The 25614-nt window shown below is 41.9% G+C and overlaps 1 protein-coding gene across 5 annotated transcripts in view; it reads right to left on the bottom strand.

Annotated features, from left to right (window-relative positions):
* Positions 1-25614, bottom strand: part of WIPF1 (WAS/WASL interacting protein family member 1) — a 125940-nt gene that overhangs the window by 65488 nt on the left and 34838 nt on the right. The window contains exon 1 of one of the 5 annotated variants that reach the window (XM_067026322.1): positions 15630-15718. The exons of 3 other annotated variants lie outside the window; for them this stretch is intronic. The gene's annotated coding sequence lies outside the window, so the exon portion shown is untranslated. Of the gene's footprint in view, positions 1-15629; positions 15719-25614 lie in introns of those variants that run through there. One more of the 5 variants, XM_067026323.1, reaches the window with a different exon arrangement.

The following is a 25614-nucleotide window of genomic DNA, read 5'->3' on the forward strand; positions in this document are numbered from 1 at the left end:
CTGGGACCACCATGTGTAGGCATTTACCATGTTTGTGAAAGAATCCTATTTTTTTTTTTTCTTAACCTTGCGGTACTACTAGTCCAACTCAGAAATAAATCGACTTTGAAAACTGTTCCCACAGCTGCAAAAAGCAAGTGTTTGGCCCTAATAAATTAGGATTAGTGGAGCTCGACTTATACTGAAACTTTCACCTCCTCGGGGCAGGAGGAGAAACTGATCTACTGAGACAAACAAGTCATGTTTCAAAGGAATAACCATTTTTCTAATGACAGGTAGGATCGGAGTAGAAAGCAAATAGAGGAGACATGTTGTATTCCTAATAAATCCTATCTTCTTAAACTTGGGGCCCTCTGAAAACATGAATCAAAATTATATTTCTAAGGGCCCTGCTTGACCTCTGCTTATTACCTTTCCAGGCACAGCCACTGCAGGTATTTTCCTTCTAGATGGTGAAGAATATAGCCTGGGATGCTAACGACAGGCCCAGAGCAGAGAACCAGTGACCTTGGTACACAATTATAGTTTAAATTTTGCCCTCCTGGACCCCAATCAAAACTCGTCATCGCCTGCTCACAGAAATGCCTAGGTGTTCCATTGTATTGGGGATGAGACAGGAGTTATAGTCAAAATATTTAACAACCAATAAGGCACAGGCAATAACCAATCCAAACAATGTCTGATGCTGGAGCAGGGTCCTGGGGCACCCCTTGCTGTGCCAGGCATTAATCCTTAGTTGCTGAAATATGACAGAGGTCTTAGGGGTGCTGGGGGTGTACTCGGGTGACTGAGGTTGGTGATGAGTCACCAACGGGTTTTGAAGTATCTCAGTATTTTAGTAACCAGCGCGGCTGCACCAGTGCTAACAGTCTGAATATTATCTGCTGCAGTAGGGGGCTGCTCCTCCCAAGGGTCCCCATGGAGGGTTCCAGTGTGGGAGCTGACCCTATTGCCCTTCGGCACTCCATCTGGCTTGTACTGTGGGGACAGAGCCGAGCCCTTCTTTCTGCGCCTGGAGCTGAGGTCAGTGCCTCTAGGTCCTGGACCACTTCTAAGGCTCTCAGAACCCCCTGCTCATGTCTTCTCAGGGCTGGCTGGCTGCAGTGTCCCAGCTCCAAGGCACCTTCTAGGAGCAGCGTGGACAGCTGCTGCCAGCTGGCACCGATGGACCTCTACACAAGAGAGGGCTGGGTGTTTCCTGTAAGTTTGATGGAGGGGCATGTTCTTAGTCCACAGGCATCACACCACTCAAGCAGCCCCACCACCGTATGGGGCAGAGATGAAAAAAGAGACTTTTTTCGTGTACCCTCTCATCTCAAGGACTGGTTTAGCAACTACCTGAAATTCCTGAATGGAGCCCATGTTTTACTTTTTCATAAAAGAGGTCATTCTGCAGTGCCTCTTGGTCTATATTATTTTACTAAAATGCTCTGGTTGGTTTACTTTGCTCTTGCTTCTGATAAGCAGAGTAGGGGAGGCTTTGGCTACAGGTAGCCCTGGGTCTGAATTCTGGCTCAGGGGACTGCAGCCCAGTCACTTCCCCTCTGAGGCAATGTAAAAACTTCTGTAAATGGGGCTCACACAGAGCCTGCCTTGTAGGCTGGTCGAGGGTCTAATGAGACAAAGACAAAATGGATAGATAATCTTATAAACTGAGCACAAGATTAAGAATAAAAACTTTTAGTCTCTGTTTGGGGTAGAAACTTCCAGTGTTACTCCAGTGTACCAATTTAAGTATTTCTTAAATAGATCTTTTTTGTTCACTCAAGCTGACTAAAGAGCAGACAAAGGGCGAATTTGGAGGTCAAATGTATTCAATAGGTTTTGCACAGACTTACATCCAACCTATGAGAACTCAGCATTCTCCCTACTGAATGAAGTTAACATACTTCCTTTTTTCCAGGAAAATAGCTAACATACATTAATTCATTAATATGTGTATAACTAGCTAACATTTGTTTCAATCACAATAAATGCAATTTCAAATCAAGATGATATAAACATAAACATTAAAAGATGAAAAGAACCTCATAATATTTTCTTCAATTGCCTAGACATATACGCAAAGAAAACATGATTTCTTAAGGTACTGAGCATCTGAAAAAAAAAAAAACTTTGCTTTTGTCTATGTTGCTAAAAATTTGTTTCTTAAAAATAAGAATCATGGGGACTTCCCTGGTAGTCCAGTGGTTAAGACTCCATGCTTCTACTGCTGGGGGCACAGGTTTGATCCCTGGTTGGGGAACTAAGATCCCATGAGATGTGGCCAAAAAAAAAAGAGAAGTATACTTTCTTCTCAAGTGCTCATGGAACATTCTCCAGGATAGACTATATCTTGGGTCACAGATCAAGCCTTGGTAAATTTATGAAAACTGAAATCATATCAATTATCTCTTCTGACCACAACACTATGAGACTACATATCAATTACAGGAAAACAACTGTAAAAAATACAAACACATGGAGGCTAAACAATACGCTACTAAATAACCAAGAGATCACTGAAGAAATCAAAGAGGAAATCAAAAACTACCTAGAAACAAATGACAATGAAAACACGACAACCCAAAACCTATGGGATGCAGCAAAAGCAGTTCTAAGAGGGAAGATTATAGCAATACAACCCTACCTCAAGAAACAAGAAACATCTCAAATAAACAATCTAACCTTACACCTAGAGCAATTAAAGAAAGAAGATCAAAAAAACTCCAAAGTTAGCAGAAGGAAAGAAATCATAAAAATCAGATCAGAAATAAATGAAAAAGAAATGAAGGAAACAACAGCAAAGATCAATAAAACTAAAAGCTGGTTCTCTGAGAAAATAAACAAACTTGATAAACCATTAGCCAGACTCATCAAGAAAAAAAGGGAGAAGACTCAAATCAACAGAGTTAGAAATGAAAAAGGAGATGTAACAACTAACACTGCAGAAATACAGAGGATCATGAGAGATTACTACAAGCAACTCTATGCCAATAAAATGGACAACCTGGAAGAAATGGACAAATTCTTAGAAAAGCACAACCTTCTGAGACTGAACCAGGAAGAAATAGAAAATATAAACAGACCAATCACAAGCACTGAAATTGAAACTGTGATTAAAAATCTTCCAACAAACAAAAGCCCAGGACCAGATGGCTTCACAGGCGAATTCTATCAAACATTTAGAGAAGAGCTAACACTGATCCTTCTCAAACTCATCCAAAATATAGCAGAGGAGGAACACTCCCAAACTCATTGTACGAGGCCACCATCACCCTCATACCAAAACCAGACAAAGATGCCACAGAAAAAGAAAACTACAGGCCAATATCTCTAATGAACATAGACACAAAAATCCTCAACAAAATACTAGCAAACAGAATCCAACAGCACACTGAAAGGATCATAAACCATGATTGAGTGGGGTTTATCCCAGGAATGCAAGAACTCTTCAATACATGCAAAACAATCAATGTGATACAACATATTAACAAATTGAAGGATAAAAACTATATGATCATCTCAATAGATGCAGAAAAAGCTTTTGACAAAATTCAACACCCATTTATGATAAAAACTCTCCAGAAAGTAGGCATTTGAAGGAACCTACCTCAACATAATAAAGGCCATATATGACAAACCCACAGCCAACATCGTTCTCAGTGGTGAAAAACTGAAACCATTTCCTCTAAGATCAGGAAGAAGACAAGTTTGCCCATTCACACCACTATTATTCAACATAGTTTTGGAAGTTTTAGCCACAGCAATCAGAGAATAAAAAGAAATAAAAGGAATCCACACCAGAAAAGAAGAAGTAAAACTGTCACTGTTTGCAGATGACATGACACTATACATGGAGAATCCTAAAGATGCTACCAGGGCTTCCCTGGTGGTGCAGTGGCTGAGAGTCCGCCTGCCAATGCAGGGGACACGGGTTCGTGCCCCAGTCCAGGAGGATCCCACGTGCTGCGGAGCGGCTAGGCCCGTGAGCCATGGCCGCTGAGCCTGCGCATCCGGAGCCTGTGCTCTGCAACGGGAGAGGCCACAACGGTGAGAGGCCCGCGTACCACAAAAAAAAAAAAAGATGCTACCAGAAAACTACTAGAGATAATCAATGAATTTGGTAGAGGAGCAGGATACAAAATTAATGCACAGAAATCTCTTGCATTCCTAAACACTAGTGATAAAAAATCTGAAAGGGAAATTAAGGAAACACTCCCATTTACCATTGCAAGAAAAAGAATAAAATACCTAAGAATAAACTTACCTAAGGAGACAAAAGACCTGTATGCAGAAAATTATGACACTGATGAAAGAAATCAAAGATGATACAAACAGATGGAGAGATATACCATACATTGTGAAAATGACTATACTACTCAATCTACAGATTCAGTGCAATCCCTATCAAACTATCAAGGGCATTTTTCACAGAACTAGAACAAAAAATTTCACAATTTGTATGGAAACACAAAAGACCCCGAATAGCCAAAGCAATCTTGAGAAAGAAAAACAGAGCTGGAGGAATCAGACTCCCTGACTTCAGACTATACTACAAAGCTACAGTAATCAAAACAGTGTGGTACTGGCACAAAAACAGAAATATACATCAATGGAACAGGATAGAAAGCCCAGAGATAAACCCACGCACAGTCCCATTACGTTTGAAAAAGAAGGCAAGACTATACAATGGAGAAAAGACAGCCTCTTCAGTAAGTGCTGCTGGGAAAACTGGACAGCTCCATGTAAAAGAATGAAATTAGAACACTCGCTAACACCATACACAAAAATAAACTGAAAATGGATTCAAGACCTAAATGTAAGGCCAGACACTATAAAATTCTTAGAGGAAAACACAGGCAGAAAACTCTATGACATAAATCACAGCAAGATCCTTTTTGACCCACCTCCTAGAGAAATGGAAATAAAACTAAAAATAAACAAATGGGACCTAATAAAACTTAAAAGCTTTTGCAGAGCAAAGGAAACCCTAAAGAAGATGAAAAGACAACCCTCAGAATAGGAGAAAATATTTGCAAATGAAGCAACTGACAAAGGATTAATCTCCAAAATATACAAGCAGCTCATGCAGCTCAATATCAAAAAAACAAACAACCCAATCCAAAAATGGTCAGAAAACATAAATAGACATTTCTCCAAAGAAGATATACAGATTGCCAACAAACACATGAAAGAATGCTCAACATCACTAATCATTAGAGAAATACAAATCAAAACTACAATGAGGTATCACCTCACACTGGTCAGAATGGCCATCATCAATAAATGTACAAACAATAAGTGCTGGAGAGGGTGTGGAGAAAAGGGAACCTCTTTCTTGTTTGTGGGAATGTAAATTGATACAACTACTATGGAGAACAGTATGGAGGTTCCTTAAAAAACTAAAAATAGAACTACCATATGACCCTGCAATCTCACTACTGGGCATATACCCTGAGAAAACCATAATTCAAAGAGTCATGTACCACAATGTTCACTGCAGCACTATTTACAATAGCCAGGACATGGAAGCAACCTAAGTGTCCATTGACAGATGAATGGATAAAGAAGATGTGGCACATATATACAATGGAATATTACTCAGCCATAAAAAGAAACAAAATTGAGTTATTTATAGTGAGGTGGATGGACCTAGAGTCTGTCATACAGAGTGAAGTAAGTCAGAAAGAGAAAAACAAATACCGTATTCTAACAAGTATATATAGATCTAAAAAAAAGAACTGGTTCTGTTGAACCTAGGGACAGGACAGGAATAAAGACATAGACGTAGATAACGGACTTGAGGACACGGGGAGGGGGAAGGGTAAGCTGGGACGAAGTGAGAGAGTAGCACTGACATATATATACTACCAAATGTAAAATAGATAGCTAGTGGGAAGCAGCTGCATAGCACAGGGGTGTCAGCTTGGTGCTTTGCAACCACCTAGAGGGGTGGGATAAGGAGGTTCGGAGGGAGCTGTAAGAGGGAGGGGATATGGGGATATATATATGCATACCGCTGATTCACTTTGTTATACAGCAGAAACTAATACAACACTGTAAAGCAAATATACTCCAATAAAGATGTTAAAAAAAAAAAAAGAATAATTATGGAATCCCTGAGGCTTAAACAGTAAAAGGCAAGGCCTAAAGCAAAAACCCTGATCCTTCCACTCTCATTTACTTAAGTAAACATTCTCTCTCTGATTTCAGTCCCAGAAATCAATCAATGAGTAAGTCCTTATTCAGAGTTCCATTTCATGTTTTTTATAGGAGTTTTAGAAGCTACAGGTGCATTGAGGAGTAATATTCAACCATTAAGACCATATGGAAGATTGATTTCTTCTAGGATTCTATCTCCTATGTTTAGACACATATCCAAGCCTACTCAACATCTCCATGCAATGTCTGTCTAACAGACCTCTCATGCTCATCACATCCCAAACTAAAGTCCACATATCTCCCTCCCCTGCCACCCCCTTGCTCTACTTACAGCCTTCCCCATCTCAGTCTGATGGCACGTCCATTTTTCCTATGCTTAGGGTAAAATCCTTGAGGTCTTCCTTGACTCCTCTCTTCCACTTATCATCATTCAATCCAATAGTTAATCTTGTTCTACCTTCAAAATAACCAGGCTCTGCACTATTTACAATACTCAAGACATGGAAGCAACTTAAATGTTCATTGACAGATGAATGGATAAAGAAGATGTGGTATATATATATATACTTACACACACAATGGAATACTACTCAGCCATAAAGAATGACATAATGCCATTTTCATCAACATGGATGGACCTAGAGATTATCATACTAAGTGAAGTAAGTCAGAGGGAGAAGGACAAATACCACATGCTATCACTTATATGTGGAATCTAAAATACAACACAAATGAACATATCTACAAAACAGACTCACAGACATAGAGAACAGACTTGCAGTTGCCAAGGGGGGAGGGGCAGGGGAGGGTTGGATGGGGAGTTTGGTACTAGCAGGTGCAAAATATTATATATATTATGGATAAACAAGGTCCTGTCTTATAGCACAGGTAACTATATTCAAAATCCTGTAATAAATCATAATGGAAAAGAACATGAACTTTGCTGTACACCCAAAACTAACACAACATTGTAGATCAATGAAACTTCAATTAAAAAAAAAAAAACAGGCTCTTATTACTCCTCACCATCACCTCTAGTGCTGCCACCCTGGTCCAAGGCACCTTCATCTCTCACCAGAGTACTGGAATAGTCTCTCTCTTCAACTTACTCTCCTGTACGGTATTCTCAATACAGTAGTCAGAGGCATCCTTTAAAGAACAAAGCCAGATCATCATCTCTCCATGGTTCAAAGTGATCCCAAAGCTCCCTCTCACTCTTGATTGAAAGCCAGAGTCCTACAAGGGCCTACAAGGCCCTCCAGGACTTCCCCCTACTCCTCTCCTCTTCACTTACTCTGCCTGGTCACACCAGCTCCTCCTTATTCCTTGAATATGCCAGGCTTGCTCCTGCCTCAAGGCCCCTGTGCCTTTTCCCCAGTAACTGCAAGGCGAATTCTCTCACCTCTTCCAAGTCTTCACTCAAATGCCACCTTCTCCATGACAATCACCCTACCTGCCCCACTTAAATCCATACACCCATTCCTGCCTTGCCACTCTTCCTACCCTGCGGCACTTCTTCCACAGTCCTCGCTACTTTTAACCTTGTACTATACCACGTGACATACTATTTTATTAGCGTTATTGTTATTGTCCACATCCTCCACCTAGAATTTAAGATCTACATGGAAGGTGCTCAGTAAATATTTCTGAATTAAGGGAAAATGCCCCTCAAAGGGCAGAAAAAAGGCCCCATAAAATATCAAGGGTCCAAAAAAAGGGCTTGGAATGTCCAAGTGCAGGACCCACATATTATATTTCATTTTCTTCTTTTTATAATGCTTGTGGCATTTTAAAGAGTGACAAAGAAGTAGGACTGACACTGAGGAGAGGCTGCTGCTTGCCCAGGAAAGACCCTGTGGAGTGGCATTCCCAGGGAGGGGTAGATCACCACACTTCCAGCACAGGGACTTCGCCATAGAGGTCCCCAAATCTCCTTTTTATCTGGGAGTCACAGGGATCAGACTCAGTATGACCGACCCATCTTACAAATTCACGAGAGGCTCCCCGGCACACCAGAATTCACAAATGATGGCATTTCTTTCCAGTGACCATGGCCATTGTCCAGAATATACTCTTCTGAGATAGTGGTAGCGAGGAAGCTGATTTAATGTTCAGAAGGTGGTTCAGGGATCTTGGAATCAGGGTTAAGGATGGGTAAGCCTCTTGAAGGCTGTTTAATCTGGGCCATGGTCACTAGAAAGGCTACTTAATCTGGGCCTGATCTTCAGCCACACTGCTCAATGGACAACCCCTCTCAATCCACAGTCATGTTCACAAGATTGAGGGTCTCTCTTTACTGGCCAATCCCGGGCAACCGCTGGGAATTTTTCCTTTCTGGGCTGTCCTCTTCTTTGCTCCAAGGGGACCATCACCATTCACTGCACACAAACTTTCTCCAGGTAGGATGGATTAGGTGTCTACTGATAAGGCTACACCCATATTGCTGTGCCATCTTCCAGAAACGGAGATCACTTGGCTGGAGTTTTGTGAGGTCATAAGCTCCTCAGTCACTTGGCCTGCCCCTCTTAGGCATGGGTCTGGCCTCTGTAGATCCCAGAGGGGTACAACATCCAGAGTCCAAGTCCTTGGGAGCTCTCAACATTGCAGCCCGTGCTGGAGCCCGGAGCCAGGAGCCATGATTGATGTTCACCACTCTCACTAATTAGCTCTTTTGGCCAAGACAAATCACCTAACCTTTCGGGGCCTCAGTTTCCAAATCTAAAAATGAGGGGTGGGCTTCCCTGGTCGTGCAGTGTTTAAGAATCCACCTGCCAATGCAGGGGACACAAGTTCAAGCCCCGGTCCGGGAAGATCCCACATGCCACAAAACAACTAAGCCCATGAGCCACAACTACTGAGCCTGCATGCCACAACTACTGAAGCCCACATGCCTAGAGCCCGTGCTCCGCAATAAGAAAAGCCAACACAATGAGAAGCTCCTGCACTGCAACGAAGAGTAGCCTCCACTTGCCACAACTAGAGAAAGCCCACATGCAGCAACAAAGACCCAACGCAGCCAAAAAAACATTAATTAAAAAAATAAAATAAAAAAAGCTAAAATGAGGGGATTGAGCCCTTGAAGATCCCTTCTATTTCTAAAAACCCAGAGTTCTATTTTTTACCTACCTCTTTAAGTTTTAAATAATGACAACAGCATCTGAAACCCTGTTCCCGAAACTTTTCCCAAGGCCAGATGTTCCTGGCACCGAAGTAGGAGAAAAAAATAGTTTTTGAATAACCTAGCTTTTTTGTCTTTTAGAGCAAATTATCCTCCGGCCTTTTCAATTCCCTTTCCTCTACTGCTACCTCCTTATGAATCCTTAAAAAAAGCTTTAAAAAAGTAAACTATCCACCCTTCCATATTCATCAGGACCTACCTCATAATAACATTATTCTCCCGCCCTCCCCCCCAATTATTTTTCCTATGAAAAACCACTCAAACACTTTCATTCTGGCAACTATGCTCATCAGCCTTGATTTGTTCCTGTTTTGCAGGGAAGGGTATAAATGCTCTGAGGAAGTGGAACACAAAGATTAGAGGCGAAGCAAGCTGTCCTTGCAGGTGAGTTCTGGTCTCAGTTTTCACGAGGTAATGGGCAAGAAGGGGGAACGCAAAGGGAAGGAGAGAAAGAGTGAAGGCACATGTTGTTTGCTTTGAAAGAGGTTTTAGGCGAAGCCCTGGTGGCAGCCCATCAAGAATGTTCAGTTGGTTAAATGACTTCTGGAACTGGGACTTTCCTAAGAAGTCACACCACAGTGAGAGGGCGGAGCTGGAACACTAATTCCTGTCCTTTAGCAGCTCTCTCTACGCATCTGTCTGCGTAGCAAGCTGGTGAGGTTTTGGGCAGCCCTTCTACTGGTACCACACCCAGTTTCCAGGAGCCAGGATCATTCTACAGGTCTCTAAAGCCTTTAAAGAAGACCAAATCTTTCCATAGCCAGCCTGGAAATCAAAGATGCTCCAAACCACCATTTAATAAGTCAGTGATTTATTGAAAGAAGAGCAATTCACTAGCAGACCCTCCAAACGAATCTATAGGTATAATACATGAATAACTGCCTGAAGTTAGCAGCATATTCTAAATAATTGTAGGTGCCAAGATATGACTTTTAACTGAGGAAGCATAGGCCCTAAAGAATTTTTAGGAGGGGTGGGTATATGCATGTGTGCAAACATGTATCCTACTATAAAAAAAAAAAGTCTCTGTTTTTAAGTCACTCTAGGATTACAAACCAATACAATGAGTGAACCTAAAATACAACATATATTTAAACACAGGCACAAACAAAAGCATAAAGCTAGCCTAATTCACACCAGAAAGTATCAAAAACAGACATTCTGGTAAGTATCTAGCTAGTCCGACAGTCTCAAAGCAGTAACTTCGAATTAGTATGGAGAAATTACAATGTTGGTGGTGTATGAATACCTCTGCGTGAAACTGGCATAGGATGTCATGTACACTAGGAAGAGGTGCCTCTGAAGTCTGTCGGTTGTTGCATCATAACAGGGTTCCACCTCCAGGACTCATATTTTCCCAGTTCATTCTGTTATTCTTTTCAAGACAAAGCTTTCTTTCTCTGTCCTTTCATCAACAAACAAATCAATGCTACTGTTTTTGTCACTTCCTGATAGCTTGCTTTTTTTTGGGGGGGTGGGAGAGGAGAGGAGGGACACTAAGGCTTTTGGGGGGGGTGGAAACAGCACCAACTTTCTAACTGACGAAGAAGTGGAGGGAAATTTTTTTTTTTTTTTTGCGGTACATGGGCCTCTCACTGTTGTGTCCTCTCCTGTCGCGGAGCACAGGCTCCAGACACGCAGGCTCAGCGGCCATGGCTCACGGGAGCAGCATGTGGGATCCTCCCTGACTGGGGCACGAACCCGCGTCCCCTGCATCGGCAGGCGGACTCTCAACCACTGCGCCACCAGGGAAGCCCGTGGAGGGAAATTGAAATGGTAGAGTGAAGAATCAGTCGGGCACACAGGCAATCCCTTCCCTAATCACAATGATCCTCCATTTAGAAGTAGCACCTCCATCAAAAGCAGCCCTACACAGCACTGTGCCCCCTGCCCATCACACCTTCCCTAACAGCTCCTTCCTGAAAATGTGAAACCTACACAAACCCCCTGTGGCCGCAGCTCCAGAAGAGTCCCGCTGTTCTGGCTCCTTTTCCTGGGACAGCAGGACCAAGTCCTCTCTGGGTCCTTACTACTCAGAAGCAAAATACATTTTGCTTGAGGCATTCATGAAGGAAAATGATAATGGTTTCATAATCTGAGGTGAACTCAAGTCTGTGGGTTTGGAGGGAGGGTGGTATAAGAAGACATAATTACTGAATGATTCTCAGAAAGTATGTTTATTCTTGCACAGAGTCTAGTTTTAGTCAACAGAATTGAAGATAAGGCTTTTTCCTGACGTTTACATAGCTGAAAAAGTATAAACTATGGAAGGAATAAAAAGCATCACCCCAAGCTCTTCCCTTTCTTTTCCTTCTCCTCACCTTTGTCAGTTCTCAAAAACCAAACGGCTTATAAGCTGAAAATGACTGAGATTTTGTATAGCACTCAAGAGTTAGGATAAAAATCATACTGTTGGGGAAAAAAAAACATATTATTGAAACTCATGCTCTTTCCCAAGGGTGTAGATCACAGGAGGCAGCTGGTTCCTAGTAGATAATGTGAACATTAGAACCTGCACATACAATACTTAAAAAATCTACAGTTCCCTAAATATTTAGAATACATAAAGAACCCTTAAAACTCAACAACAAAAAACCAAATAACCTCATTAAAAAATGGGCAAGAGACTTGAACTGACATTTCTCCAAAGAAGATATACAAACAACAACAAGCATATAAAAAGATGCTCAATATCACTAATTGTTAGAAAAATGCAAATCAAAACTATATCATCTTACATACATCAGGATGGCTGCTATAAACAACAAAAAAAAAAACCCAGAAAACAACAAGTTATTAGCTAGGTTGTGGAGAAAATGAAACCCTTGGGTACTGTTGGTGGGAATGTAAAAGGTGTAGCTGCTATGGAAAACAGTATGGCAATTACTCAAAAAATTAAAAATAGAACTACCATATGATCTACCAATACTGCTTTTGGGTATATATACACAAGAATTGAAAGCAGGGTCTCAAAGAGGTATTTGGACATCCATGTTCACAGCAGCATTAGTGACAAAAGCCAAAGGTGGAAGCAATCCAAATGCCATCCACAGATGAATGGATCAAGAAAATGTGGTCTATACATATAATGGACTATTATTCAACCTCAAAAAGGAAGGAAATTCTGACACACGCTATACCATGGATGAACCCAGAGGACATTATGCAAAGTGAAATAAAGCAGTCACAAGAAGACAAATACTGTATGCTTCCACTTATATGAAGTACCTAGAGTAATCAATCTCATAGAAACAGAAAGTAGAATGTGTTTGCCAGGGGCTGGGGGAGGGGAAACGGAGAGTTGTTTCATGGCTATAGAGTTTCCATTTCACAAAATGAAAAAGTTCTGGAGATGAGTTGTACAACAAGGTGAATATATTTAACGCTACTGAACTACACATTTAATAGTTAAGGTGGTAAATTTTATGTGTATTTTACCACAGTTGAAAAAACCAAATCTATGGCTCCCAGTATGCTAGTGATGATAACAGTAATACCTCAGACACACCCAGGAACTTCCCTCTGAGAGGCCCAGAGAGCTGGCCTACAGACTTGCTGATGCCAACTCAAAAAGACGGCCGAGGATAAATTCAACTATATGGTTGCACTCATCAGAGTTTTATTTTTTAATTTTCTTTTTCTCCACTAACATGAATATTTTGAATATCTCACCATTTCACTCCTCTGAAACTCAGGCCACCCAGACATCTGTGGATGCTGATTCTGAAGTGCTACCCTGTATTATCTGGGGATTCTGGGGAAAAGAGGCTTGCCTAAATGTCAGGGTCCAGGAGAGGAGGGATATGTGAAGTCAACCCCCTTCCTCTTCTTATTTAGAGAATTCAGTAACATGCCCATGCAGTCCCTCCTCATAAAATTCAGCACTTTTTCTGCAGATAAAAGATGACCACTTCTCTCTTTCTACTTTTGACCTTCACACTGAACTGGCAGGACTTCCCGTCTAAGAATTACACGTGAGATTAATATTCCAGGTGTTCTCCACCATCCAACACGATCTACCACCTTCTGCCATTCTGAGTCCTCTTCTTTTTGTCTTTTTTTTTCCCAGAACCACTTCCAGATTTGGGGATCAAAGGTACTGCATAATAATGACACTTTATAAACCTTCTCTTGCATCTCAAACACAAAGGAGCACAGTGAAGGTAGAAAGCTGGAGAAATGGCTGGGGAGAGAACAGATTCCCCCAGGAGAAAGGGATACAGCTTTTGGAAGGATGCACTCCAAGAAAAAAGATGTCAGGTCCATCTGGAAAGTATTTAACAAAATAAAAAGCCCTTTTCTGCTATGAGCAGCAGATTAGCAGAAGACAAAACTCCCTGAACAACAAACCTCTTGGACCAATTAAAAACCAAAACAAAACTGAAAGAAGATCTCCTTCTAGGGATGTCCAGCCACGGCTAAGTTGTAAGCCTCTTTCTGGTGCTCAGGAGAGCTCCTGGCGCCATGTGCAAGAGACGTTTCCACTGCACTGCTCCTCCATGTGTCTCCTCCAGGCATTTATTTGTGCAAAGGGCTCCAAACATCAAATAAAGTCCAATCTCCCCTCCAGCTCCGACCCCCAGTGGAAACGTGGGCTGCCTCAGTGAGAGCTAGTGCAGGGTTTCTGAAACCACTTGGACTGAGAACTCCAACTTAGAATCCTCCCACAGTCTGTCAGCTTCCTCTCCATCTCCTTGCATAACATGGTAGCAAAACATGAAACAAATGTGGCAATCTGAGGACTTCATCAACAATGATTTTTTTTTCTCTTGCCTCACAGTTTTGGTTATTTTGCAGTACTGGGACATAAACAACACATGGGTCCACTAACCCCTCACCCCATTGTCGTTCTGTTTTTCAGCACAGACACTTTGCAGTACACTTTGGAATGAAGAGAAGGAAACAAGAAGCTCCCAAACCTGGGCGCTTCTCTGCCTTTCTCTCCCTGCCTCTGTTAACACGTGAACAGCCACAGAAGAAGGCTAGTTTGTTTTCAAACGGCCCAGAAAAAAGCTCAGCAACCTGTCTGGCTAACCTGTTTTAGTGCTTAATGATAGTGCAAGAAGGTGGTAACTTCCTTCCTCTCACTCAGATTTGAGACATTTTCCTTTGTCACACAGGTCTGAAAGCGGCAGGCCGATGTGTAAGAGCTTTTACTGAAGTTCTTTATTAAACTGTCCCTCAAGGACCACAGGATGAATAATCTTGGGCCCTTTAGCTGTTTCTGGGCTCTAATTTCCAATGCTTTAACCATCTCTTGGGCTCTTCTCTAGACTCCTCAAATCTTCCTTTCTAGAGGAAGCACAAGCTGAAGACACAAAGCTCTAGTGACAGATCTCATGGCTTCTATACACCCTGCACATGACAGCCCCAGGCTGTGCTCTGAAACCCTGGGGCAGGGGGAGGCAGGGGACTTCCTCATCCCACATTCAAACTGCCCACACCCCTCTACTCCCATTTTCTGTTAATCAAAGAAGGAAAATTGCAAAAAAAAAAAAAAAAAAAAAAAAAAAAGGAACACAGAAAGGAAGAGAGCAGAAAAATATATATAAAAGAAAAGGGAGGGCTTCCCTGGTGGGACAGTGGTTGAGAGTCCGCCTGCCGATGCAGGGGACACGGGTTTGAGCCCTGGTCCGGGAAGATCCCACGTGTCGCGGAGCGGCTGGGCCCGTGAGCCATGGCCGCTGAGCCAGCGCGTCCGGAGCCTGTGCTCCGCAGCGGGAGAGGCCACTGCAGTGAGAGGCCCGCGTAACGCGGGGGGAAAAAAAAAAGGGAACTTAAGAATTTATAAAGATACAAGAAATTATTTTAACAGGAAATACAGCCAAAAGATTCATTCTGCCAGGCAAAAAGTGCATAAAAACAACAAACTTTTGCATGCAGCCTTGTAGCGAGTTTGTCCATACACTATTGCTGCATTTTCTACCCCCCTTTGAACACCCAGTGTCTGCCTGCAAACACAAAATGATGTGTCCCAGTTTATGCTAATAGGTAAACTCGAGGAGAGGCTTAGCTGGATTCCATGAAATAAGTAATTTAATGACCATCTGAAGGTTTGTTTTTTAGGGTACAGAAGTTCTGAATAGGGAAGCGGGAGGTTCTGAGAATTTCATTTTCCTAATAATGGCTTGCTGCTTGCTCCTCTAATAACGTGTGGCTACCAGCTACGCCCTGGCTCTTACATCTAAAGCCGGAGCAATTTCTTCACATTGCACAGAGTTAAAGACAGTTTAAGGAAAGAGAACCAGTTAGGTATTTTAGAATGGCTATGAAAGATTTTTCAGGGGGAGAAAAAAAAGGCACTAACCTGTGTTGTTTTTAATCCGCTGAAATGACCCAGGTTCTCAAGCTCCCCCTCTGTCTTCTGGCCAGCTTCCTGTAAGTGTTGCATGTGACATTATACTTCCTCACTGCACCTTCTCTGACTTGTTCAAGGAGTGGTCAGAGGCATGTGATAAGACCATTTCCCTGCCTGCTTCACGCTGGGGTAATCCTGTGTCTGAAGAAATGCTGTGTCCTCGCAGGGGTCCCCAGCTGGCTTCAGGCATCCCTAGGGCTCAGGTAAAGAGGAGAGAAGCAAAGGGGGTGGGGGGCAGGGGACAGTAGTATCCGGGCTCCTGGCTCTTCTGACTCCACAAGGAGGGAGGGGGAGAAAGGGAGAGACAGAGACTCTTGGGCCCCAGGGCTGCCCATCTTGGGGTAGGGGCATCTGAGCTCACTGGGGCTTAGGCGCTGTCCTATCACCAGGACAGGCCTTGGTGCTACTGCCCTGGGAACTGCTGAGAAACGGCGGCCGTGGTGCTGCACCCAGGGTGTCCCCAGGATCCTCTCTGGAGGGCACCAGCCCGGAGAAGCACACCCAGGGCCTGGCTTGTGGTTCTGCACCCTGCAGCGATAAGGACCACTCACCCTGAGTTTCCGGGGACAGTCTCAAGTTCACATCCAGTCTAGCTAGTCCCGCCGACGGACTGTGTGCCCTAATTCTGGGCTCAGCAAACAAAGCCCCAGTGCTCCCTGCCTCCCAGGGCTAAATAACTGGCACACACCTCCCCCCTGCTGGTCTCCAAAATATGCCAGCCTTTTGGTTTCCCCTGAAAAGGGCTGACTTTGTTTTCCTGTAGGATGGTGGGGGGTTCCTGGTGGCACATGAGCCCTGACCATGGGGGACCCTGATGCTGGCCTGGCAAGTGCACCTGGGAGAGGCCTGGAGCGGGGAGGCCTGGAGCAGAGCTGAGGCAGGACCAAGCAAGAAGCCCAGGGCTGCCATTCTAGCTTACTTGTTCCTGTGGTCAGTACCCGCCTCTTTCCTTTTATAATTCCTCTAGCTCTCTGGAGGTCCAACACACTGGAATTTGTGGATGTAGGAAGTGGTATGTGGGAGTAAAACGATGTCCTGGACGGAGGGGAATATTCTGCAATTTGTGCAACTTGACTCAGTGCAGAAACCCCAAAGTTGCTTCTATTTGGCTACACTGGCACAATTCTTTTTTTAAAAAAATGCTTTTAAAGACATTTTTTAGTTGTTTTTTAGGAAGGTAACTGTAGACAAGCTCACTGTTCCAAGTCTTGAAAATATTACCCTATAATTCCCTCAAAGAAGTTTTCCATGTGAGAATACCGAGTAAGGGAAAGAACCCTGGGAGTCAGAACTTTGGAGAACACTAAAACTCTGAAGTCTCACCACATGATTACATTTCTGGCTTTGAAAACATGCATAACTGTTTTTACCATTTTGACAGTTGATGGCTGGTTTTCTGATTGAACTGTACAGTTAGATTAGCCAGTTGAGTGAGTCAAGATGGCTGAAAGCACGGCATTCGCTTTAAAATAGGAGTAATGGTAAAACTTTGCCATCTTGGAAAAACAAAATACTCCATCGATGATAAATAATAATGAGTCCATTTAAATTTATTTAGAAGTGTCACATTCTGGGCTAAGCTGCCGATTCCATTTTTTTTTCAACTAAGTAGTTACATATGTTCTGCTTCAGCCATGCTCTGCATGGAATTTTTAAAGGTCTCAACAAAATGCCTTATAACTTCCTTTTAAACTCTAGAATCTGGCCTCCTGTCCATGAATTTTTTTTTTTCTGTTTAGGCATTTAAAGAATTTAAATAGACTTTATCTTTTAGAACAGTTGTAGTTATAGAAAAATCAAGAAGATAGTAGGGGTCCCACACATTCTGTATCCAATCTCCCCACTGTTAAAATCTTACATTTAATATGATAAATAAATAACAATTAAGAAACCCAATATTGACACATTATTATCAACTAAAGGCCATAGGTTATTTAGATTTCCTTAATTATTTTCCCCAATGTCCTTCATCTGTTCCAGGATCCCATCCAGGACGCCGTATTATGTTTAGTCATCAAGTCTCCTTAGACCCCTCTTGGCTGTGACAGTTTCTCAGACTTTCCCTGGTTTTGATGACCTTGACAGTTCTGAGAAGTACTGGCTAGGTATTTTGTAGAATGTCCCACAATTGGGATCTGTCTGTTGTCTTTCTCATGATACTGGGGTGATGGGTTGTTTGGAGGAAGACCACAGAGGTAAACTGCCTTTTTTTTCTGTGTGTGTGTGTGTGTGTGTGTGTGGTACGCGGGCCTCTCACTGTTGTGGCCTCTCCCGTTGCGGAGCACAGGCTCCGGACGTGCAGGCTCAGTGGCCATGGCTCACGGGCCCAGCCGCTCTGCGGCATGTGGGATCCTCCCGGACCGGGGCACGAACCTGCGTCCACTGCATCGACAGGCGGAATCTCAACCACTGCGCCACCAGGGAAGCCCGGAACTTCCATTCTAATCACATCAGATCAAGCACATATACTATCAACATAATTTAATACTGTTGATGTTGGCCTTGATCACCCGAGGTAATGCTTGTCAGGTTTCTCCACTGGAAGGTTGCTCCTCACCCTCTTCCATGCCATACACTTTGGAAGGAAAAGCTTGAGGGTGGAGTATCTATATAAATTATTTTGAATTCTTCTTCACGGAAGATTTATCTCTTCTCCCCATTCAACAATTTTTTCAACCATTTATTTATATCAGTATGGCCTCATAGGTATTCATTTCATACTTTGGGTTATACTTCAACACTATTTTACTAATTTTGTTGTTCAAATTGTTCTACCTTTGACTGGTGAGAGCTCTTTCAGTTTGCTCCTGTGCTCCTTTGACATTCTCCCACCAATATTTTGTTTCTTGGTTTTTGTTTTTGAGCATTTCATTATTTTCTGGCACTAAAATATGCTCCACATTTACCACGTATAGTACCGCCCCAACTGTCCATGACTTATTTTGTCTTGACAAGAGAAGAATAAAAGAAAATAAATCTATGGGCCTGAGAAAACTTAAATTTGCCTTCAATTGTCACTAGTTCTGCCCTATGTATTAGTAAACATTTTTAAAATTGTTTTTATAAAATTAGTCCTATCTTCTACCAGCAAGAAAACACCAAAACATCAACTGAGTGAAATTCTGCATTTCCTTAATTCCAAGATGCATGTTTGTGTTGATAGTGCTTTTTTCCTTCATATTCTAACATTTCTGGAACCAAAGTATACATTTAATACCATGTCCTTGCCCCCACCTCCTCACCTGTTATAAATTTGATGGTACACCTTACAGCTGATGGTGTCTTGGGAATGGAGGAAGTAGAGCAGTCAATTAGTTCTTGTTTGGACTGTAGACATCATTTAACTACTTTCACTGATATTTTTCCGCCACTGAACAAATATTTTGACTAAAGTGGTTTGATGTGTAGCATCTACAGATTTTTACCTACTCCCAGACACATTCTAACTTTACCTCAAACCACATATTCTCATCAAGCATTAAATTCTTTTCAATTTTTTATGGGTTTACTATCTGATTCCTTTTCTGTTTACCATGCCACTTTTTCAAGATCTCAGAATCCATCATCATGCCTGAGGAGCCTAATGCTGACACTAAATGGTTGCAAGAATGATGTCTCACTCTTACAGATGAGGACTAAAAGTGCTTACTGGTCAGAAGCAGATCAGGAAGGACTCCTTGGTTCCCCCCCCTTTCCTACTTGGGGAAGCCATCTGATTACATAATGGCAAAACTGGTCATTTCTTTCTCTGTGGCCAGGAACTCATGAACTGCTGCTGCTTTGGGAGTGTCATGCTTTATAGATTTTTTTCTTTTAATGGACAGAGACTCGTTTACCTAATCACCATGGGCATACTTCAAGACAGTCACAGATAAAATGCCCAGTCTTTCCCCCCAGGCAGATAGAACTTGGGTACTCTAAACATTATTATGTGTCCTACTCCTGTGTAAAATATACTAAGATACTGACTGTGCCCTAACCATCTCACCAGCATCCAGAAGAGATTGGAAGAGATGCCACACTGACTTTTTTTGGCAGCCCTTACCACATGCATGGAATTGTCCCTTGGTATCTGCAGGGGATTGGTACCAGGACCACCCCCGCCCCCCACACACACCAAAATCCACAGATGCTCAAGTCCCTTACAGTCAGCCCTATGTATCTGAGGTTCCACTTTGGTGGATACGGAGGGCCCAGTGTACTTTAATTCTCACAGCAATCCTTCGAGGTAGGTACTGTGGTCCCCACTTCACAGATAAGTAGCCAAGTTAGAGGAGCTAAATAACCACCCAGAGGCCCTTGATAAGTTTGAAGCCAGAGACTCAGAGCCTAATGCTTCTCTTTGCTATAGATGGTTTACCATCTATAACTCACAAACGGGCACTTTATTGAATACAGTCTTGTTCTCTAATTATTTTTTGCACATGCTTTCCACCTCAGCCAAACCTAAGTGACAGTGAGGACAGGGACAGTGTCTTTTAGCCCATTAACTCAGCTTTCCAGCCTCATTCCAGCAGCTTTCCTGTTAACTCTGAACTTTTGCCTAACTGCCAATCAAATTTTTTTTCTTACTGGAAAAAATTCATAATTTTTCTCATAAAGGTAAATAATTTAACATCATAATTTCCCTCCCCCTACTTTGTTGTTTAATTTTGTTTTTCATTTATTAGCTTCTTAAATTTTAAGCTTATTTTCTTTTCATTCCTTTAAATAAAAGGCTTAACTTTTTATTGAACTATATTTTTAGTACAATCCCCATAATTCAGTGCACTGTATTTTCATTGTTCATTTTAAAATAGTCCATAGTTGCAGTAGTGATTTCCTTTTTGATCCAAGAATTATTTAAAAGGACCATATCTTAGTTTCCAAGTGCTTGGACGGAGGTAGGGGCAGGAGCCATCTTGTGTAACTTTCAATGTTATGTTACTGTTATATGTCTACTTTTTGGTTAGTTTAAGTTTCTCTGTGGTGTAGTATTTCATCAATTTTTGAAAATGATCCATGGTCTTCTAAAAAAAACTGTGTACACTTCCTATTTGTTGGGTTAGGTTAATAATAATAACTATGATATTCAAATCTTCTGTTCCAACTTAATTTTATTTACTTGATAAAATTCTGAAAGTATTTTGTTAAAGTCTCCCACTATGATTATGGAAAAGTTTATTTATGCTTTAAATTTTTAAATTTATTTATATTTTTATTTGCATTATTTTGCTTGTATTTTTAACAAATTTTACTTTAATTCAGTGCTAAATGTTCAGTACATAAAGTTTCATTGTTATTGAATCTTGTTTGATTTATATCTATTCTTTTATATCTCATTCAATATTTTTTACATTGAATCCCACACTTTTTAGAATTAATATTACTATCCCTATTTTTGTTTTGTTAGTTAGAATTCACCAACCTATCCCTTTATTTTCCGCCTTTCTGTGTAATTTTGGTATACAAAGACTCCTAAAGACAGCATTTAGCTGGATTATCTTTTTAATCAATCTGAGAGTCATTGATTTTAATACAGGAATTTAACGTAGTCACATTTATTGTTATATGTTTATCTTATGCTTGCTATTTTATCATATCGTTTTCTTCTTACTTTTTTCCCCTCTTTTCTTGACCTTTGCTGGTAGACTATGGTTTTTACTATTGTAGCACCCCTAGCTCTGTGTGTGTGTGTTTTAATATCTAATAGTTTAGAAATCCTACCTATACTTTTTTCTAAAGATCAAATACATGTGACCTTTCTTGGTGAACATCAGAGAACTGCATAGTAGGACCCTGTTAATTGGTAAGGTCAGTCCATTGCTTTGGGAAATTTAATGGTAGATTCATGTTAATAACAATAATAGATTTTGTGTATATATGGGAATGACACTACATAAGTATTAGAAACCCTTCTAAAAGAGTATGTGACCAGGTCTCCATTCACTTCCCTTCCCCCTTCCTACAACAAGGACTGGCTACTACAGCTTTCACAAATCTTGTGGATGAGTGTTGGGTAGAGGAGCAGTCAAGAACCTAGTGGTTGGGATATAGCCAGGAACATCTTAAGGAATGCTTCTGCAAATTCTGGACTCTGAGACATACAAGCACTTTGGAAATCTGAAGAAGTATCTGTAGAAGGGAGGCTGTCAGGGTGAGTTTCCTGCTACTTCACTTCCAGTCACTAGAAGTCATCATCAGCTGAGAAATCTAATCTAGAATTAGGTTAAGAGTGCAACAGTAAGATCACAAGAATGTAAACATACCCTCTATAGAGGGGAAGAATCCAAATGAGAAAATAAATGTTGCTAGACCTACTTAGGAGGCTAGAATTCTGAGTTTCTTAATGTCTAGTTAAGAAAGCTCAGTAATCAACAAGAATCCACCCTTTTTTTCCCCTAAAAAGGAGGTGGTTTCCACTTTTTAAAAACTTTGATATAGGTGCAGGGGTGATGGAGAAAATTCTGGCCATAAAATACCTAAGCAGGTATTCTTTGTATGTGTTTCTATAATTGCATGTGTTTGAATAAAGGTTAACATTAAAATTCCATATTTAATTTTTTATGGAGAATCCCAGTGGGAGGGAGGGGACAGGGATAAAGGTGAAGCAACTGTTTGAAGACCTGCCATTAACTCTCAATTTACTCGACTGAGATCCTGGTTTGGATCACAAAGAAGAAGTGATTAAATACCTTAAAAGAGTGTTTCTGTTTTAACATATTTAAAAAATTAATTTAGCCACATAAAATTTTATGAAGTAAATCATTTTTTAAGCATTCTCATAATACAAAAGGGGAGACTAAGGGATTCCAAGAATTGAAGGGATTTGTTCAAACAAGTAAATAAGTGATAGAACTAGCATTTAAACCCAAAGCTTCTGACTACAAGTCCAGTGTCATTTCCAACATACACCAAAACTTCTGTTTCAGAGAAAGCTAAACTCATGCACACCACATGCATGTTGTGCAGAGAGAAACTGCAGCAAGGCACACCCTTGGCAGTCAGTGCTTCACAATGTAGGTCAAACAGTCCAGCCGGACCCCAGAGCAATTGTTTCTACACTGACCCTCAGGGATTTTGGGAGCATTATGTCATGCCAAAGGCTTTCCTCATTAGCAGTCATGCAAAAAGACACATGCACCACATTTCTGAGCACTTGAAACAGCTAAAAAGAAGATGAAAGGTCAAGAAAGTTCTCTTGATGATGCACTGCACTCTGGTACATTTGATTATGCCATTGTAATGTAATTTAAGACAGAATCATCAAGCACTCTGGCCAGCTGTCTTTAAAGCCAGAGCCCTACCTGACAGAGTCATTCTTTGGCATACTACGGGACCTGAGGCCAACAACCAAATTGGCCATTTCCAATTTCACACAGCTTAATTCCAAATAACTAGGCCCCTCACTCATCTTTGTTGTTGATCAAAATATTGAAAGGATATAGAAAATTCCCCTGTTCAAAAAAAGACTGGCTAGGGGCACACAGAGAGCCTTGACATTCACCCAGGATGAGTTTTAAGAAGCCTCATAAACACAGAACTCCAGAGGTTGTAGACAGTATTGAGAACCAAGACGCTCTCACATATTTCTTGCTCCTTTCTTTTAGGCTGAATAGAGAAAAGAAGAATATAAGGCAATCTTACAATTCAGAAGTGAACCAAGGTTACTGGGAGACATCATGAGTGGGTATTATGCAGATCTGTAGCCCTGATTCAGGATTTGTGTTTTTCTCACACATATACATAAACATGGGACCAAGAGAACAGCTAATTAACTGCCTGTTTTCACAATCTTCCTACTTAGATGCATCCCTCCCTTCCACATTTAAGAGCACATAGAATACGGTAGAATGGATAAACAAGCTCATGTCATTCCTAAAAGGAAGGATTCTGGAATCAAACTACCTGGGTTCAAATCCCAGATCCATCACTTAACTAGTTGCAGTGAATTACTTTATTCTTTGGGTCCCAGTTTACTCATCTGTAACATGCAGATAACCTTCTGAGTATTGAGTGTGATGCTGCATTCAAAGAGCTTAGCCAGTGCAGTGCATAAATGGTGGCTCTTGTTACTGTTAGTAGGTGGAAATTTTATTAGGAAATTCTACATTAGAATTTCTTATAAGAAATGCAATCAGGGACTTCCCTGGTGGCACAGTGGTTAAGAATCCACCTGCCAGGGCTTCCCTGGTGGCGCAGTGGTTGAGAATCCGCCTGCCGATGCAGGGGACACGGGTTCGTGCCTCGGTCTGGGAAGATCCCACATGCCGCGGAGCGGCTGAGCCTGAGTGTCCGGAGCCTGTGCTCAGCAACGGGAGACGCCACAACAGTGAGAGGCCCGCGTACCACAAAAAAAAAAAAAAAAAAAAAGAATCCACCTGTCAGTGCAGGGGACACAGGTTCAAGCCCTGATCCGGGAAGATCCCACATGTCACGGAGCAACTAAGCCCGAGTGCCACAACTACTGAAGCCCGCACGCCTAGAGCTCGTGCTCCACACAAGAGAAGTCACTGCGATGAGAAGCCCACGCACAGCAACGAAGAGTAGCCCCTGCTCGCGGCAACTAGAGAAAGCCCGCTCGCGGCAACAAAGACCTAATGCAGCCAAAAATAAATCAATAAATAAACAAATAAATTAATTTATTTAAAAAGAAATGCAATCAGAGTCAAGCAATGGGCTTTATTTCTGAGGGTGCTGGGTAAACAGGAAATAAAAGATATTCAGAAATCAGAGGCAGTGGAGCTATAGGTCCTCCAGTCATTCCAGAGAGGCACAGTCCATCCAGGAAGTAGAACAGGAAATCCATATGGATACTCTAACTTTGGAAGTGGTGTAGCGTTTATGCTTCTAAATTTGGAAGAGATGGATGTATTTGTGTCTGATCAAAAAATCAGGAGGAAAATGGTTTGTGAATTATATCTCCATTAATTTTTTTTGAATGGTGAAGGGTTTCATAGCCAGTGAAAAACTATGTGGATGAGAAAGACAGAGAGGTTTAGCAGTGGCCATGAGTGTAGGGAGAGGAACAGAAGGCTACACAGAATTTTGGAGAAATTGTTTATGTGGTGCGAACTGTAACACCTTTAAGCCGTGCCTTTTATTTATTTTTATTTTTTTATTTTTTGCGGTACGTGGGCCTCTCACTGTTGTGGCCTCTCCCGTTGCGGAGCACAGGCTCCGGACGCGCAGGCCTAGCGGCCATGGCTCACGGGCTTAGTTGCTCCGCGGCATGTGGGATCTTCCCGGACCAGGGCACGAACCCGTGTCTCCTGCATCGGCAGGCGGATTCTCAACCACTGCGCCACCAGGGAAGCCCAAGCCGTGCCTTTTAGAAAACCTTAGATGGAAGAGCTACATTACTCTTCAAGGCTTTCTGGCTTTCTGATGTTTTCTTTGAATGAGACTCCAAGCAGGATCTGGACCGTGTGGGGGTCTCTAGATTTATTCAGATTACAATTAGAGTATGGGTCATATCCAGCTGAGCAACATCAAACCCAACCACATGTGTTTATCACATATTTTCTGGATTATGATTTGGATTTTGAAGTGGCTGCAGACAGGCTGAATTATATGATTCTATAAATGAGGTAAACTTTCAAAAGATAAACATCTCTTGGGCATCCCTGGTGGCGCAGTGGTTGAGAATCTGTCTGCCAATGCAGGGGACACAGGTTCGAGCCCTGGTCTGGGAAGATCCCACATGCCGCAGAGCAACTGGGCCCGTGAGCCACAACTCCTGAGCCTGCGTGTCTGGAGCGTGTGCTCCGCAACAAGAGAGGCCGCGACAGTGACAGGCCCGCACACCGCGATGAAGAGTGGCCCCCGCCGGCTGCAACTAGAGAAAGCCCTCGCACAGAAACGAAGACCCAACACAGTCAAGAATAAATAAATAAATAAATAAAAAGAAACATCTCTCAAGATTTTATTAATTACAGTCATTCTGAATGACTAA

Source organism: Kogia breviceps, chromosome 2 (assembly GCF_026419965.1).
Source record: "Kogia breviceps isolate mKogBre1 chromosome 2, mKogBre1 haplotype 1, whole genome shotgun sequence".
Lineage (NCBI taxonomy): Eukaryota > Metazoa > Chordata > Mammalia > Artiodactyla > Physeteridae > Kogia > Kogia breviceps.